The following is a 17,500-nucleotide window of genomic DNA, read 5'->3' as shown; positions in this document are numbered from 1 at the left end:
GCAAAACACTAATCTTCATCTAAGACTGTGCTTGGGAGACAGCAGTTATAGTACAATTCAAGCTTTTACAAACTTAATAATCTTGGTTAAAACTCACTGTATCCTGAATATATTTCACTGCATATTATAATTAAAATAAATTAATAACAGATTAAACGTCTCGTCAATTAAAACGTCCAGGTGATACACTTGCGTCTTACTCCAGTATAATATATACCATTACTGACCCAATGATACGCACTGCGATGCAACTTGACCCAACCTCCTCCCCCAGTGTACCTGTCCAACCTAGTGCTAAAGCTAAAAATATTTGCTTCAACAATGCTACTTGGCGTCACGACAGCAGTCAGTATATTTTGAAATACCTTACATGCCATCAAATTACGTAAATTCACAAATCCACACACATTTATCCTGTTAGTATACATACCCTATACATCAGTTTCATAAAACGTTAGCACTTTGTAATAGCTAATCACTTATCGCCTCAGCAGATGAAGTTTATAAGCACCAATCAACAAAAGTTGCTTCATGAACAACCGCAAATATAAAATCCACTGAATAGCAATGCAAAACCTTTTTCAGGCAAAACAAATCCTCCATGGGCTACCAGCCTCCAACCAGTCACACTGAAGCAGGTCATCAGAGGACACCAGGCAGCCAGTAAAGGTGAGAAGCTAAACGGAACAGGTTCCTCATGACGCACAAGACTCCATGACGTCATCGAATGCGACTGTACCCTGGGCACAAATAATATACGTTGTAGTCTTTCTGGCAGACAGCTTTAGTAGTAAACACTTTATTAATATTTCCTAATACAACATCGGCAATAGACTTGATAGTGACTTTTTACAAGAGTGCACGTGTAAGTTACGTGACCGGAGTAGATATATTATGCAAAATGCGCATCAGCTGCTGCCGCTTGCTGCGCATTCTGCTCTTGACACGTGTTCGTGAAAATATTATTCTCAAGAGCCAACCACTGACAAGCTCTTACAATACATACTCTTGAAAAGTTATATGAATTTTTATACTTTTAAAGTTAAAAAAAAAAAAGTCAAAGACTCTTGCTTAGTAGTAGTTTTTATATTAAGGGGAAAATATATTAACTACCTATTTGCAATTGCCTATCTGTAAATACAGTAATTTTTCATCTCATTATCTTTTAAAATTTCGAAGTGCTGTAGCACCTACTACTGTGTACTGCTCCACACACGGCTCTTCATTTACTAAAACTCCTTTTGCATTTTGGCTCAGCATAGAAAACAGTAGTTATGCACTAAACAACATTAATATACACACTTGAGAATACTTGGGGAAGTTAACAGACGCAAATTTAAAACATTCACATTCAGCACAAATGCAAAAAAAAAAAAAAAAAAATAGTAAAACTACATAAAAAAAAGAGAACCATAAAATGTCTTACTGCGTCAGCATCATAAAGGGTATTAGAAAACATATAACTAATTAATATTTATAAAAATGCATATAATCATTACAGGCACTCAAGTTATAAACTGAAATATTCAAATGAACGTCATAAATGGCAAGTGTCTAAAGATTATATTTTTATTTTCAGTCAGAAAAATCGACAAATTGTGAAGAGGCAAGGACACCGCAATAGTAAGATCTATTCCATTAAATACCACCTAGTCATGGCGGTCGCTTTCTCTATTATTAACAAGGGTCTCATTCCCATCATATGAAGGGTTTGAGTTTGAAGGAACTGGAGCTATTCTTCCCTTGGATCAATCTTGACTACCTCCTTATTCCCTACCACTATATTAACCCCACCACGGATTTAACCCTTCCCCTTAATTATATTTTTCCTATGTTTAAGTAATCGATTGCATTTTGTAATACCATCCACTGGATGGATGTTCAATTAAAAATATAAATAAACTTATTTCACCAACATGATGTACGTTTTTTTTTTATTATTGTAAAGTGTTAACCGTGCAAAAACTTTTATCGATGGAAATACTTTTTTCTGTATCTTTAAGTGATCTTTTCTTCAAAAATAACGGCCAACAAAATTAACCTACAGATTGCAAGAAGCAGAAAATGAGAAGTGCTGTTAAATAAATCTAAATGTGTTCCATTAATTATCATCTAGCAATTCTTCCCCTCCACTATCATCTAGCAACTTTCCCCTCCATCACCACACCTTCCAGACACCACCTCTCCCCCTCCATCCCACAACTACACTGCGTCATCAAAACAGGTCCAGCAGCATACTCACACACTCTCCTTCCCCCACTCAAACTCAACAGTCTAAGCCTCTAAAGCGTAGAGGCTTAGGCAGTGAGTTTTGGGTAACTCGCCTACACTGTCACTGAGTTCTCTCACAAAATTCAAGAAAACAATTTTGCTTTGTATTACCAAGTAAAAATATATAGCAGAATCAATAAAAAAATATTTTATAATATTGATGTGAAAATGTTTTGGTATCGAAGTAGTCCTACTAAAGGGAATACAACATTGTAGTATTGTTGCAACGAACAATTATTTTACTAAACAATATTTACGCAACTCCGCATATACTATTTATGGGGTTTTAGCGTTTCTTTTATAATTCACAAGAAACACGAATTGGAAAACTGAAAATAAAAACCAGATGATGTTCTGGTTCATCTTGAACTTCAAAGTCTCGAGTAGGAAAGCCATAAGTTAGGTTAAGCCATTGGCAAGCGAGGTGAACCAAGGTCAAATCAAGCCACAAATGTTCTGCAGATTAGCATTTAACAATGTGTTCAGAAATGTAAGTATAATTTGCGTACATTTCTATATTCTGCATGATTTAATGAACATCTCACCAGATCGAAACATTCCAATGAAAACTTATCTTTCAAAGTCTCATTTTCTCGACTATCGGCAGGGAACTCCAATTCCTTGGAACAGAGTCCTTCACCCTTCCCCGTGAAAAGTGTGTGTTTGCGTTGGAGGGTGTTTGTGGTGGAGGGTGTGGATCATTGCTGGAGTCATCGATTGCTGCACAACATAGCAAGTCCCTCCCAGCTCCATGGTCGTGTTTTAAACTGGGCTTGCTCTCGCTCTCTTAATGGTGTTGTTTATAATTTAATTTAAATATTTAGGACGAAGTCAGTGTTATAGTGCAAACACAATATATTCAAAACTATTTCTCTTCTTTTCATCATTCACTTTTATTATGCATTCCGTATTATCTTGGTCCAGCGCATCTTTTTATCTGCAGTTGTACTTTTCTATTTGTATTTTTCTAGAATCATATGTTACCGTACTTAATGTTGTGTAGTAACGATGAAAAATGGACACAATTACTTAATAAAAATACATAATATTATCATCACTCCACATATCTGTCGTTTCTGGTGACCCAAAGAAAGGAAACACATTCACCGTCACTTATTCCCTTGCGGTCTTTCCAGTAATGAACAGACTACACAGTTCAAACGATTTATCAAACCGCAAATAATAACTAAATAATAATCAACAATAATAAAAATCATAGGATGCAGCTGCATCCTATGGCTCACGACAAGAGTGCGTGTCATAGCCTCTGGGAACATGGAACCATTTGCATGCTCATGAATCTTCCAATATTGCCTTGTGACGTCACCTCCGACCTCACCAGGCCTTTGATAACCCTCCCTCCATACGTTAACTATTTCATAATAATACTAATTAACAGTTTGCGACAGTCTAATGACTGTCCTTACGATAATTAAGAGTTTCATCGAAGTTAAATTGGGGCAATGTTTGAAATATCCTATTTTTTCTTCCCAAAATGCATGTAATAATTATTTTTTTCGATTTCACTGACATCATTAGCTTTTATGGTTATATGTGGCAACACCTGCTGCCTCCTATGTACACTGCACCATAGGCTAAATATAGGAATAATTCTCCATTCCTGTAAAATAACCTACTAGCCACAGATAGGTACAGACAGAAACCCATTAGCAAGGGTGTTAAATACGTTTTATATAGATGTGTATATTACGTTATATATAAACTGAGAGGTTACATCAATCTCTTATTAGGTATTTCAGTATCCTTAATAAACTGGTGGTACACAGGTGACACGCAGCCTTATTTTGTTAACCCTCTTATAGTTAATATTCTTTAAACCTAACAAGACCAAACCATCATGCAATGTTGGCATAACAAAAACGTTAGTACAAGAAGTGCTGATATTCACTGCTCATATGTGGCTTTCCTGTTTTATCATTCAGAGCCCTATTCATTTTATGCAGTGCTTATGTGTCAAATGAATCATACTGAAGAACTTGAAAGTGAACCTAGTTTCATGCTAACCCTTTATCTTTTAAGACAATTCCGAATCACACCTGCCCAACGTCAAGAGATGTCTTTTCTTAAAGATTAAACATAATAGCCAAATCCTAAGCACTGTATAACCCAACATTTGCATTAACAATGATATACAAGCGAATTGCTGAATTATTATGGTTTATTGTTGTGAAAGGAGTGGTAAAGGCTCTTATTTTTTTTTTTAAGTAACCTGAAATACATGTTATTCCTGTGACTAAATTCCGCCAAGTTAATGAATTTTACACGGGGCAGCTCAAGAATAAGTAAACAACAATTGCATACAAAATTTCCCTTTCTATCACACTTTAACATCCACTTGCTCTGAAACCTATTACATACCAAAGCAACTTTATCCTCGGGAGCTTGTCGAAAATAATTTAATATTCTGTATAGCTCGTTACTGACTTTCTTCAAGACTTCTTGGGCGAGATTAAAGACCGTAAAAACTGGAGCGACAAGAGCCTGGGGTTAAGTCCACAGAAGCTGAAGTCGGGGAAGGTTCGACAAAATACTGCAAACGAGGTTTGCATAATACCATACTAGCCTACCAAAAATGCTGGTACAAAGTTGAAAATATTTTAACAAAGGGAGCAGGAAGATTAATCACCAACTTTGGGTTAATAAGTGCGGGGTGAGAACGATAGGAAAGATCAAACTAAGGATGAACGAAGAAGAGTTATGATATGGGACTCGTGAGGAGGAAGACTTCTGATTCACAGGATGGCAATGAACGGGAAAGAACTGAAGACAGATGAGACGCAAGTTCGAGGGAGATGCGTATTTTGTTCGAACGACAAATATTAATCACCCTCTCTATCCTGAAGCACTAACATGAATGCACGAGAACAGTAGATATTTTATATAAAATGGTCATACATATAACAATGAAAATCTGCCCTCCACCCCCGACTAGAAACCTCATCAAAGGTATAGACAGCATTTCAGTATTTAAACCCTCTCAAAAACTTTCCGAAAATTTTTTATGTAAACCTGACCAATTACCTCCAGGTTTGGCAGACCACTGCGTAGCGAAAAGGAAGATTGAGAGAGAGGAAAGTTGGCAAGTTACAGTGCTGGTGAACCAGACTATGGCAACGAACGAAATAACAGGGAAGTGTATACAGTAACAAGAAAGGAGAGCGTGTAAGGAAATATCAGGGTGTGACAGGGTTGGAGTGAGTGAAGGAAGAGAGAAGAAAAATATGATAACATGTTCAAGGTATATGTAAGTTTCTTAATAACCTTCCATTTATCTTTTTGTTATTAATACGAGGTTCAACGTTTTAAATTACACTTATCTAAATATCGTTTGCTAGAACTGCTCAGTAATTATTTAAATTTACACCATAATCATATTTGTATCATTAAATAAACGATAAATAAAGCAAAAAAACACAATTTCCTTCTATTCAAAATAATAATGATGCAGAAACCTTTCAATTCTTAGTACATCCGATTTAAAGCCTACCTACTGCACACTGGATGATTAAGGCTATAATTCGCTTGTAGACTAACATCAAGAAAGCTTCAATAAGTAAAAGTGGGATTAAAATAAACTCAGATATTTGCTTTTTGGTGTATATATTTACGTCTTACAATAACCTCCCTGGTTAGTTGTATTCGTCTGCCGTGCTCCGCCGTTTTCGTGGATTATCACGGTTTCTTTTACGTGCCAGAAACTTTAAACTGTGCCAGTGAACTTATAAAGTACTTCCCTCCAGCGCTTGAAACTAATCTAGTAAATAACGGTGTACAGTGAGCCAAAAAAGGATAAAGTGTGCAATAACATAGCAGAGCAATACTCACAGAGGGGAACCACAGGCCTAGGTGTGCCGTGTGAACAAGAAAAATTGTGAGAGCCTCCCTGACAATAGTATCATACATAGTGGAATAGTGCATATCGCAGTGGTACCGTGATATATATAAGAACAAAACACAATACCCCTTCACAAAAACAGTCAAAGAAGCATGACGAAAATTAACCCTATCTGCTTAATAGAAGACTCGTGCCCTTCAATGGAAGAAAATAGCTCAGTAAAACCTTGAACGAAATCGAGGAACTCGCCTGTCAGTTAGAATGAAGATTCCTCACACTTTTACACTATGAGAACTCAGACAGGACGACCGTGTTGGACTGCGCCTCTTATGGCCAATTCCAGCCACTCAGCGTTGATGCCAACTGTCACAACTTCCCCCCCCCCACCACCACCACCACTGTCCCTTACCCAACCACAGCACCACACCTGCCAACTGACTATCCTGCTAAAATCTATAAAAGTTTAGTTCATATGAGTAGGAAAAGGTATATTCGGGTAAGACCTACCTAGCATGGGACAGTATACGTACTACGGTTTTCCCAGGTTTAGTGCACATAATTTACCACCCATATATGCATAAAACAATATTACAGAGAAAAATATAACAGCCTGTAAACCATATGCAGTACAGTAAACCTGAATATATTATATTATGATAGTGCTACTGAATAAGGTATAATACCGATAAATTGGTTGAAAAATAACTAGAGCATAAGAAACGTAAATATTAATTCAGAATGTCAATAATAAAAAGTGTCACATCCTATTATTTAGTCAAACAGGACTTCAGAATAATAGGTTTTCTGACAGTCAGTGCTAATGTGCAACAGGGTTTAAAAACTACAAGTCATTGCGCGTATATTCCTCGAGATGGAGTCTCACTCGCTGCAGATACATTGAGTTTATCCTATCTCTATTTTAAGAATAAATTATTATTCACGGAGAGCCAAACCTGCACGGGTCGTACAGCGCCTGGGTGAATGGGAGACAATCAGGTTCGATTCAAGGATAGGGAGGTCTGGTCGAATTCCTTTGATCAAGAGCCCCTTATCGGCATCAAGACACTTTCCTCGATGGGAACACATTCAGTAGATTCTCCAAAGAATTTATTAAAAAAAAAAATTTTAATCTTGCACGTGCTATTTTATTCAAAAGGATTTTTTTTTTTACTCGTGTGAATAAGGTATGGTCAGCTGAAAGCAAAATGCCCCTTTAAAGCCTCTCCTAGCCAGTTAACTGGCTGAGCGACACATTAACACGACCATTTCGGAGTCCTTTGAATAAAACCACCTCAAATGAATGTTACAAGGCGGAAAAGGGCAGTACAAAAACGTCTATTTACAAAATGCAGAACTGTTTTAACTGAGCACTGAATACTGCCTGGCCTCTCCACCACACTGCTCCTACTCAACGTTCGCATGTCCCCAAAATTGCTAGTCTAACCTTGGCTCTGTCTGCCCTAACAAGAAAATGTTGGGTTATGGTACTTACGCACGGGCTATGCACATGGCAATACGCTTTTCTGAGAGGAAAGGGAAAATTAATAATTACTCAAATAGGTATTACACTATAATTATTTGTATGGACGATTGAAAAAGGTTCAATAAGTTATACGATAAAACAGAATATCTATGAAATGACTATGGAATGAATATAAAATACTAAATTAAGGAATATATTCGACAAAAAATATTTCTTGACAAAGTAAAGAAGCATATTAACTTAATTGTGAACTACTACCTTCCTCAAAGTTTTGCTAAACGCAACTTTTTCGCATTCGGTTTGATCGTGTTTTATAATAAATGTTTTATAATAAATGCCGCAGCTATAGTATCCCCAGGATTAGAATCTTGCTTTTCTCCACATTGAACTTTTGGGAAAACAAGACAGCTGCAGTTCCACTGGAGCTTTATTGAATAACGTTGTGCCCACGCTGGAGCTTCAAGTCACAAACAGATGTTTGTCACTTCATAAAGCTCCTGCATGGAAGAAATGTCGCCAATAGTTTTTATGTGCCTGTTTTCTGACTAACATAACCTATCCAAATCCTCAACCTCTCTCGTGTATACTGAATATTTGCTGATCGATTTTTGTCAACGAACTTATTATATCGCTATTTACTCCATCTGTATCATTATGTAGACTGTAAAGATGTCGTCAAATAACAACCCTTGTGGAACACCAATTGTAACTTATTATTCAGATTTTTTCCTAACTGTTCAGCCGGTTCTCGAACCAAGAGAAAATTTCTTTAATTGGCCCACGTAGAACTTATTTCCAAATAAACAGCGTTGAACTCTGACGATTCGTCTCTTCAAATACCTTAATGGGGATCAAACTTTAGGCAAGTCACAATGAAAACTTAAAAAGGACGTGATAACCTACCTCAACATTAACGAACACTAGTCAACATCTCAAGTCCATGACTTTTCGGCAAACCTCAGAAATATTGAAGGAACATGGTAAATAGTCAGGAGAACATTAGACCAGTTTCTGAAGGTCCCTGATCAGCCGGGTAATAATGACTATCATTAGCTTGCCTAGCTACGAGCAACTCAGGGTCTAGGCAACACTCCGTAGCTTCTGCAGTAAGCAGTGTGGGTGCAACCCCTTAGCACAGTTCCTTCGCAGGCTGGGAACTGTCATCTTGTCTAAACACATTTGAAAGCCTGGCCCTGGTGATGATATGCCACTCCCAAAGATGAAACCCGCAGCAATCGATTAGCACCCTGTTACCAGTTTATTGTAAAGCGAAGACTTCTTTGCCGAAAGAGCTGTTATTAGGACGTTTCGATCTGTTTAAGATCTTTGTCTGCAGTACGTTATTCGGATGCTATCTACTGCTAAGTTAACAGGAACTAGCAGGTATGATTTGCCCATAGTTTTTTCCCCGTCCAGCAATTAAGTCTGGATCCTTTCTGGTTTCATTCTCGTAAAGGGACCAACAGTTATAGGTCAAACAAATTCCTGTACTTAGGTTCTTTAAATATTCAAAACCTGGGCGCTTCATTCGAATGAAAATAAATGAAAATTCAAAGGGAAATAGTGAGACAAATACCTGTAAAAAAAATTATGTACTCCGAGTAATTTAAAAAAAAAATGACTAAGGGACATTATACATGAAAGAAACTTGATACAGTCTATGTGAAACTAAGCTGGAAAACCATATTTTAAACGAGGATGTATTTGACGGAAAGAGATCAATGTGAAGATATAATGGGTTAAAAAGGAGGATGATTGCAATTCTGATGAAAGAAAAAATACAGGCATCAGAAATTAAAATCCTAAACGCGATGATGGAATTTTAGTAATAGAAATACAAAATACATATTATTTATGAGTAAATAAGTAAGATTATATAATACATTTAGGAAATTATTAATGAAAAGTGACAAATACATTAAAAGTTATGGTAATCTGTGATTTCCAATACTGAGAGAAACTGGCACCTTATGAGGCTGAAACTGTAAATAAATTGTGGTCAAAATAGTTACGTAACGAAAATCCTTTTTTTTTTTTATGCATCCTATAAATGAAGCGACTCGAGTGACAGGATAAACCGTCAACACTTAAACGAAAAAAAAAAGAAATCTTAACCAGCTTAGAAAGAGTGATCATGCTCTGATGGAAATAAAGTATGTTGTTAAATATATGAATAGAGAGGAAAAGAGAAACTAAAACATGAATAATTTTATTATAAGAAAGGAAAACACAAAGTTTTATGGCAGTATTTTAGAGAAACTAAATGGAATATAAGATACGTATATAAATAATTCTAACATTTATGAAATTGAAATTAAAGTTGACTCCAAAAAAGGGGTAAATGAAGAAATATTAAAAGAATGGCTTAACAGGTGCCAGATAACTCTTAAAAATAAAGAAATCACTTGAAACCAATACAGGATGCAGGTTAATTCAGACATATCACGAGATATCAACAAGCCAGAACACAAGAACGAAAGAACACTACAGCGGGTATGATCCAACAAAGGAGAGGGTAGCTCCAATTTCTTGGATCAGGATCTTACAGCAGCATCAAGGCACCCCAGTTGCACTGACATGAAAAAGAACTACAAACGGCAACACAACATTATGGTTAGTCATCCCTGGCCCTCTATTATATTTGTGGGAAAGCGGTAAACCCGTAGGGGTTATACAGCTTCTGAGGATATAAAAGCATTTACACTTGATTCAAGGAATTAGAGTACAGGTCCAATTCCAAAGATCAAGAGCCCCTCACTAAGCAAGCTTATTCTTTTCTCTGAGGATGATATCACTTTAAAAGGGGTTGTTTGTGTGGATGGGAGACCGGCTGGGATGAACTAGCAGAATGACGCCACTAATATTTCTAGATGAACATTAAATGCGCCTCTGCTCCACCCACACTGCTCTCTTGATGTAACACTGTCCGGGTAAACACGGCGAAGACGCCTGAATTTGTATAACCAACGTTGCATAGCGACAACGTCGCTATGCAACGTTTTCTTAAGATGAATAGTGTCACTTTGGCACAGGAAACACGAATGACCCCAAGAACGAATGATCATGTTATATATGTCGTGCCGAATAGGTAAAACTAGTCAATTAGCAAGAACTCGTTTAAAATTAAGTCCTTTCTAAAATTTTCTCTTATACGTTTAACGATATATATTTTTTTCAATTATCTTATATAAAAATTAATAATTTTGTACCAATAGAACCTTAGAAAACTTGTCTCACCTTATTATAACAAACGCAATTTAATTTAGCCTAATCCAACTAAATATATTTTAGATAAGTTTACAGTAATTTAATAATAAACAAACACAATGAAACTTTTTTTCGTTAGGTCCAAAATTATTTTTGCGAAATTACTGCATACACAAAATTTAGCTCGCCTTATTCGGCAAGAAGAACGTTGCTATTTAAGCCAAAATCGCAAATCTGCCTATTCGGCACGACATATACACATACATACACACACACACACACAAAGGAGTGTTGCTAACGCCTATGAAGAATAAAGAATACTTTGTGTACATGCACTAGTTTGTTCAAGTTTAAATGGCTTATAATCCCAAAATCGGGCTTAAATTCAAGTGTTTTTACCATGGTACACAGATACACCGTTCGGTGTATATGAGGCATTGAGCGGCAACAAAGAATATGCAACACCACAGTCAAAATCATGGTTAGTAAATTGTTATAATTATAATCAGTCATGGTTAGTGAAGAAACGATGCCTTTTGTATCATGTTTGTGAGAATGTGTAGATATTGTCTTCTGCTTTCTGTAAATTAGGCTCAGGCCCCAGTAATCAAGTATGGTACCCTACTTCATAACTCCGATCTCCCCCACGCCTGCGTTTTTTTTCTCTCCACTGTATGAGTTTGGCACTTTAGTCTATTCTGCCACGCATGCTTCATGTCCTTTGATTCATGAGATACTGAGACACGTCACTCGGTATATATATACCCTGATACAACAATGTATATTTATACGTTACAACCTCATCTCTTTTTTCCATGTACTGAGGTCGACATCCTTCACTGAATCGCCTTAGGTAACATGGCAGCAGTTAACCAGTTCCCTGAAGGACAAGCCGCACAGGCCGAAAGTTGGAGAGCGGCTCGAGAAACTGGCCCTGACCTTGACGGGGGTTAAGGACACATGCCCAAGGGCCACAGCCAGGTAAGTGCTGGGATGATGCTGCAGAGAGAGAAAAAAAATTGCCTGAAGAACACGCAGGACGAGACAAAACAATATTTCTACGTAAAATTTCACATTATCCATTTTTTGATAGCTATGGAGGCTTGTGAGCCCAAGGCATCAACATCTTGGTTGATCCGATATCAAATGGGCACTCTGCCATCAGGCCAGCTGAGCGTAAAATAACTAAGCAAGGCCAAATTAAAGATAGGCAAGGATAATAGTATAAAAAAAAACATTGAACAGTAGAGAATATGTACACTGCAAATAATAGCATTTATTCACGTACTCATCATGGGGAAGTAGAAAACCCGTTCGGATTATAAAATGCCTCAAGAATGAGGAAATCAGGTTTGATCCAAGGAAAGTAGCTCCAGTTCTTTGGGTTTAGACCTCATCATCATCAAAGCATCCCCCCCCCAGGATTTTTTATACTGAATGTTCTAAGGAACACTTTATCCTCATAAGGCATTTATTTACACGGATGCGTAAATCTGTCCACAAGGAGTTAACCGTGATCCCTATTTCAGGGATTAAATCATTCTTGATTATTAATATACAGGTGAACTGCAGCCCTAATGATTCATCCAGTTGATGAAGGTCTTTGAAATCTAATTACTAGTTCTAATCCAAGGGACCGTGTTGATTTTTTACTGCATAAAAAATTACAACCCACATCTCCCACCTGCAGGCGTTAACCTCGACAATGAAACTCCCGTCGCTTAAAACAATAGACTTAGAGCTTTGGAAGCACCAGGTAAGAAGAACTATTGCGAATCAAGTAACTGTCTATTTTTTTCCGAAATTCTGTACTGTACGTTGTACATTACTCAGTGACTTGGATTCTCAAGAAAACGGTTTATATGAAGAGTCTGGCTAGAATATGAGAAATAAATGAGAAAAATCTTGTTGATACACAAATAACTTGCAGACAGGAGAGAGGGGAGCTTACGATGTTTCGGTCCGACTTGGACCATTAAAAAAAATCACAGTAAAACTCGATTTGACACATTATTGATGACAATCTGATATATAGGAACTACTCTTCAAAAGTGTATTATAGTTTAAGAACTGCCATCCCCATACCAAGGTAGGGAGACTCAAAAAATCTATCATTTAATAGTTGTCTTGCCCCAAGTGCGTAGACATTACAAGTCAAATGACCTTCCGAACTGCAACATCCCTAAGGCCTTTCCTTCACAGTCTGTATATACCCTAATTGCGAATAGTCCCAAGTTATAAAGAAATATTTGGCTTTACGAAATACCCAAATTATTTTAAAATATAAAGTCTAAAGTGGAAGCAACTAAATTCACGATGTCAAATTTTGACTAAAACTTTATACATACATATAGGAAGGTCACTAAAACTTGCCCGAGGACTGAATCATATTAACAAAAAAAAAAAAATAACACGGATAGGAATTTATTGGTTGGCTCACTAAAGTGCGACACACAAGGATATTCTAAATTTGTACAAAACAAGGCTGACCTTTTCCAAGGCAAGGTTCTCCCTCCATATAATTGGTAACCCGAAGCATAGCCAAGGCAGGGGAGGTAAATTATCGAAAATTACTTTTAATTGGGGCTGATTAATCACGAGGGTGGAATTACGTTGGCCAAACCGATTAAATTCATGTGATAAACAAGACGGGGAAAGGAGGAAAGGCATGAAAGGAGCGAGGGAGACCAATCCAGTCAAAAAAATAATAAATAAGACCATTAATTTTTTTAGAATGAAATATGCACCTTAAAGATTTTTAAACAATGTATACTGCCAACAGTAATGAAAAAATGATATAGCTGCATAAAGACTTTTAATGTAGCAACGTTTCGCTCTAAGCAGATTTATCAAGTGACATAAAAGCTCTCTACAAAAGCAAAACGTTGTCACAGTAAAAGCTTGCTTTTCACCTGTTTTTTTTTTCTTCACGCTACGGCCTTTTTGTACACTTAAAAGCAAAACCGCCGCCAACTCCTCTGGAGTGTGAACCCTTACAAAATCTATGTTCGGTAACAGCAGTCGAAACACGATGAGTCTTAAGTATCGACGCTTTTCTCTTGTTGCTAGCGAAAATGAAATGGGTTAATTTTAAAATTGCCAGTCTACATAAATAAATTTGACAAACCTGAAACAATGACTACAATGATTTTATTTGGTAAATAAAAAGCCAGGGAGCCAGGTAGTAATTAATTTTCACGATTTCTTTTATCCAAAGATGACATATCAAGGACTATATGCAGTATTAATAACGCTTTGCAGTCTTCACTGCAAATTAATGTATAGTAATAGTAATACATTTGCATATAGCATACCTAATAACAAATATGTAAATATATTAGTTTTACATAATCACACAATTATACATTATTATTACAATCAAAACTACGCGGCTAAACTCACAAGGGTTATACAAAAAGAAATTATATAGGGCTGCGGGCTACCCACCCAAGAAATCTATATTGCAATCCAGCAGTCGAAATCAGTGCTGCAAATCACGTCCCCTCATGCCACTAGTCTATGTTCAGGCACGGGATGGTATCTATCTGTGGTGTGGCCTCTGGACTACACTGGTATACAACCACCCATATGGGAACCGCTTAAGAGGGTCTGTCTGCATGTATGTTACTTACAGAGTCCTTGTATGAACGATTATTCTGTACCTCAATACGGTTCGCGTGTCTGTAAAAACGGACGTGACATGTTTTCCAACTGTATAATTAAAGGTCAGGGTTATATCGACAGCATTTCAAGTATACACCCCCACATACATCCATACACAAGCACTTATTTGTGTAACTGCACTGATTAGAGCGTTAAGCTTAATCGGAAAGTACAGTATTGGGTTTGACCCTTGACCAAGGCGAGATGTATGGGCAAGTCTTCTTACACCTGCTGCCCTTGCTTACCTAGAAGTAAATATATGCCTGGGTATTAGTGGACCCTAAAACATTTTATATTAGCACCAGAGGTGGTATTTCCTTATATTAGGATTACACACACACAAATTATATAATGTGTATGCATATAATTGTTATGCTTGTGTACCCTATAACTGCTGAACTTCCAGACAATATTCTTACTCAGCTTAAGTATTTAGTATAAGGCCCCCCCCCGGGTGAAGACGTGCCTGTTTTTCTTCAGGTAGTTCCTAGAGCCGTTTGCATGCACCTGTGCAATTATCTTGCCTGACGTACGCTGCCAAGGTAACACGCCTGTCTCAGACCTAGCTGCATTACCATCTTATTTGGATCTGTCGCCCTGGGAACGTTCGGCATAAATGCTTCAACGAATTCAGTTTTGTTTTTATTGCTAGCCATGACAAATCGCACAAAAATCGAATCTTGTGTTTTGATGGACATAAAAAAAAGTTAAACAAATATTTGAAACCTTCGTTCCAATTTTGCTAGCACAGTATTTGTGTAAATTATTGAGGTTCACGATTTATTTAATATGGATTTTCTTGCCGTCTCTTCCTTTTACCTCACTCTCGCCAAAGAGTTTATATACCTGGAGAGGTATGTCTTGGTGTATATGCGCTTAGTTTATTTTAACATCCTTGACTGATGGTGTACAGGTGACATGCACCATTAAATGAGTCTCCGATAGTCGATACGCTTTAAACCTAATAAACCAATCATACTTTCGTGGATTTTTCTTTTCCAAATTCTTTAAAGTCTACGTAGTTTCCTATCATATTTAATTAACTGCTCGTGCTATCAAATAAATTACATTCACACTGAATCACCCACTTCAGCATACCTGTGATTTCCCCACACCCCTTCCTGTGACCCAAGACACTTTCACTCCTTTAAAACAAAAAAAAATCACTGGTGTGTATTTCCTCTACTTCCTATATGTACCAATCACTACAGTATTTACCACTCCTATGATTCTTCCCTTTATTTGTCTTTACCACAATAAAGGTCTGTGAGAACTCCTGTCTAACACAACGCCATCACCTACTTTTCAGATATCCAGCAGCGAAGCCCTATGCTGCTCACGACATGGCCCCCCAGGGCTTCTCCAGGTCAACCACCAAGCCAGCACACATCACAAACCAGTAAAACACTCGAACATCACTCGATTTCCTGTTGCAAACCCAGTGAAGAGGTTAAGGCATGGGAAGGTTTGGGGAGTGAGCGCGAGACGATTCACTCTAGCTGGTCTGACTACAACTAGAGGTTGGCTGGCTCCTCACACCGTACCAAGCCTCGCTAAATATTGATCCAGCCAAACACCACCACCACCACTCCTCCACCTCCTCTTCCTCTTCCTTGCAGGACTCCCCCATTGCTACTTCTTTCAAACTTGTTGACAGCTGCAGCTAGTTTCTTCTGCTTAAAATCCTAAACTGCATGTGGGTCATTAATTAAAGCTATAACTTACCCGTACATTAACACCAAGAATATGTTAATTTCTATGAGAAGGATTAAAGTAAATTATATAACATGACAACACACACACCCCTCAATTTATATATGTACACTGTCTTGCATTAGTTTGTTAGGTTTAAAGCCTATCCATATTGTCCATTAAAGCCACAATTCACCTGTACTGCAGCATCAAGAATATTTTAACTAAAAAAAAGGAGGATTAAAATAAACTGAATATTAAATACATATGAATAACTAATAAAATTGTAATGAACATTTTCGATGCCAATAACACGGAAAATAGTTTATTTGAATATTTCTACCCCCAACAGAAGTCCTCTTCACCAAATACAAAATGTGAGAAGGACTATGTTAATGTTCCTTCTCACATTATGTATGTGTTAAAGAGCAACGAGTGGCACTGACTGAATAAGCAGAAGAATGGACGGAGGCTCGAATCGTGGTCCTGGCATGTAGCAGTCCCAACGCCCTACCACTGAGTCACGAAGCTTACAATGAAAAGATTTTACACGAAGCTTACAATGAATTTTACAGCCAACACTTTTGTGACCTATCTCTATCAGTGGCACTGTGACCCTACTGTCTCTTCCCACTGCCCCAGATGTACCATGAAAATTTCTGGGGCAGTGGGAAGAGACAGTCATGAGAACTGATGTCACTGATACACAATAGTATATGTAAAAAAAAAATCCTATTGTAAGCTTTGTGGCTCAGTGGTACAGCACTGGGCCTACTACGTTTTCAAAGTACGCGCACACACACACACACTATACATACATATATAAACATTTCTCTCTCAGTCCAAATCAGGATTCGAAACTACACACTCTGCATCAAGGTACGTAGTACCTTCTCCACTCGGCCAGATTTCTGGGATCTAGCCGAGTGGAGAAGGTATTAAGTAGTTTGATGCACAGTGTGTAGGTTCGAATCCTGGTGTGAACTGAGAGATAGTTTATAAATAATTTCGCCTGTTTGCGAACTGTTAAGCATATATATATATATATATATATATATATATATATATATATATATATATATATATATAGACACTGCACTAGCCAAGGACTCGACCCATGCTGCTTTGGCCTGCCTCATGGTGGGCGAAAACGCATGACGCCCTAATCCACTGCTCATTTACAATCCTACTCTGTCTTACCTTTAATTCTCTCAATAATAACCCTACCCTACACTTTTCCTGGAAAACTTAGTAAACTTATTCCCCTATAATTTTTACAATCTCTTTTGTCCCCCTTCCTTTTACATAAAGGAACTATACATACTCTC

The 17,500-nt window shown here is 37.4% G+C and overlaps 1 protein-coding gene across 3 annotated transcripts in view; it reads right to left on the bottom strand.

The window, feature by feature from the left end:
• The window catches only part of LOC128703977 (uncharacterized), a 41,023-nt gene that overhangs the window by 11,468 nt on the left and 12,055 nt on the right, over positions 1-17,500 (bottom strand). Inside the window, exons 1-2 of one of the 3 annotated variants that reach the window (XM_070091923.1) lie at positions 15,783-16,020; positions 11,617-11,816 (exon numbers count right to left, since the gene is read on the bottom strand). The exons of 1 other annotated variant lie outside the window; for it this stretch is intronic. The gene's annotated coding sequence lies outside the window, so the exon portion shown is untranslated. Of the gene's footprint in view, positions 1-11,616; positions 11,817-15,782; positions 16,021-17,500 lie in introns of those variants that run through there. One more of the 3 variants, XM_070091922.1, reaches the window with a different exon arrangement.

This window comes from Cherax quadricarinatus, chromosome 37, assembly GCF_038502225.1.
Source record: "Cherax quadricarinatus isolate ZL_2023a chromosome 37, ASM3850222v1, whole genome shotgun sequence".
NCBI classification, from domain to species: domain Eukaryota; kingdom Metazoa; phylum Arthropoda; class Malacostraca; order Decapoda; family Parastacidae; genus Cherax; species Cherax quadricarinatus.
Note: the sequence above shows the minus strand (reverse complement) of the source record. Positions and strands in the feature narration are given on the sequence as shown.